At 52.2% G+C, this 1,428-nt stretch overlaps 1 protein-coding gene across 13 annotated transcripts in view; it reads right to left on the bottom strand.

The window, feature by feature from the left end:
- Acsm5 (acyl-CoA synthetase medium chain family member 5) overlaps positions 1-1,218 on the bottom strand; it is a 15,143-nt gene extending 13,925 nt beyond the window's left edge. For 2 of the 13 annotated variants that reach the window (XM_023704403.1, XM_023704407.1), the window contains exon 1: positions 1,047-1,216. The gene's annotated coding sequence lies outside the window, so the exon portion shown is untranslated. Of the gene's footprint in view, positions 1-208; positions 230-1,046 lie in introns of those variants that run through there. The other 11 variants (XM_023704398.1, XM_023704406.1, XM_023704401.1 and 8 more) reach the window with 8 other exon arrangements.
- Between the last annotated feature and the right edge of the window lie 210 nt (positions 1,219-1,428).

Raw genomic sequence — 1,428 nt, 5'->3', positions numbered from 1 at the left:
TGTAGGAGGAAGAGTACTCAACAATAACAAGGTCACATAAAGGGGAAAGCCCATCACAACCACGGTCTCTGGGAGGCTTACTCGGAAAGTGACTTATGAACACTATTTCACTAAATGCACATGACAGTCCTTTGCTGCGAATGTCACTTTCTCCGTTTTACAGTTAAAGAAAAGGAGGCTGATGGGGACAATGACTTCTGAAACTTACCTTCCTGGAAAAGTGTAAGCTCTAACCTGTGCTGTGGCCACTGGCCCTGGGCCTGGGGCCTTAGAGATTCCCCTGGATCCCTTCCTCATGCATCTTCTCTCCTGAACTCTGCCCCTATTTTTTCTTTCCTTCCTTCCCTCCTTCCCTCCCTCCCTTCCTCCTTCTTTCTTCCTTTCCCTCTTTCCTTCCTTCTTCCCTCCCTCCCCTCTCTCTCCCTCCCTTGCACCTTCTCTTCCTCCCTCCTTTTCTCTCTTCCTTCCCTCCCCCTCCCTCCCTCCCCTCTCCCTCCTTTCCTCCTTCTTTCCTCCCTTCCCTTCTCCTTCCCTATTTCACTCCCTCCCTCCCTCCCTTCCTTCCTTTCCTCCATCTCTCTCTCCCTTCCTTTCTTCTCTCCTTGCTCTCTCTCTCCCTTTTTCCCTCCTCTCCCTTCCTTCCCTTCCTCTCTCCCTTCCTTTTCTCCCTCCCTCCCTTCCTTCCTTTCCTCCATCTCTCTCTCCCTTCCTTTCTTCTCTCCTTGCTCTCTCTCTCCCTTTTTCCCTCCTCTCCCTTCCTTCCCTTCCTCTCTCCCTTCCTTTTCTCCCTCCCTCCCTTCCTTCCCTCCTTTCCTTTAGTTTGTACTGGGAATTGAACCAATGTCTTCAAACTGAACTACATCCCAGCTATTTTTATTATTTTCTGAAATAGTGTCTTGCTGAGTTATTTAGGCTGGGCTCAAACTCGTGACCCTCCTGTGTCAGCCTCCCAGAGTTCTGCCCCTGGGTTTCTTGACAGCAGATCTGTTAGAACCCCTAGCCCCACTCTGCTCTCAGAAGTTTCCCCAGGCCACTTCTCATCATACCCTTTCCTGGCTTAATCAGCAGAGACCTCAGGGGCAGCTGCCACTTGCTTCTGAAGGACTTCTTGCCCAGTTACCTTGCTCTTGAGCCTAGGAGACAGTAAAGGTGCTCTGCTTCCTGCAGCCTTCTAGCCTGTAATTATTTCTGTCTTCAGTATCCAAAGTGCAGAATCAGCCTCCCACAGAGAACTTCGGCCCCACCCCCAGCACGAGAGGGCAGAGCCCCAAGTTGGCATGAACTCCAAGTCTTCAGCTTTCCACTGGCCAGGCTTTGTGGGCTGGCAGGAGCCGCTCCTTGCCAGGTTTGTCTCAGGGCCCATGGTTCCTGCCAGATGACAGCCACTCCGGGGTGGGGTGGGGTCCTCTGAACGGGTAGATGGTGTAG

The sequence above is a fragment of the Octodon degus genome, unplaced genomic scaffold, assembly GCF_000260255.1.
Source record: "Octodon degus isolate 3935 unplaced genomic scaffold, OctDeg1.0 scaffold00195, whole genome shotgun sequence".
Classification (NCBI taxonomy): domain Eukaryota; kingdom Metazoa; phylum Chordata; class Mammalia; order Rodentia; family Octodontidae; genus Octodon; species Octodon degus.
This window is presented reverse-complemented; position numbering and strand designations above follow the sequence as displayed.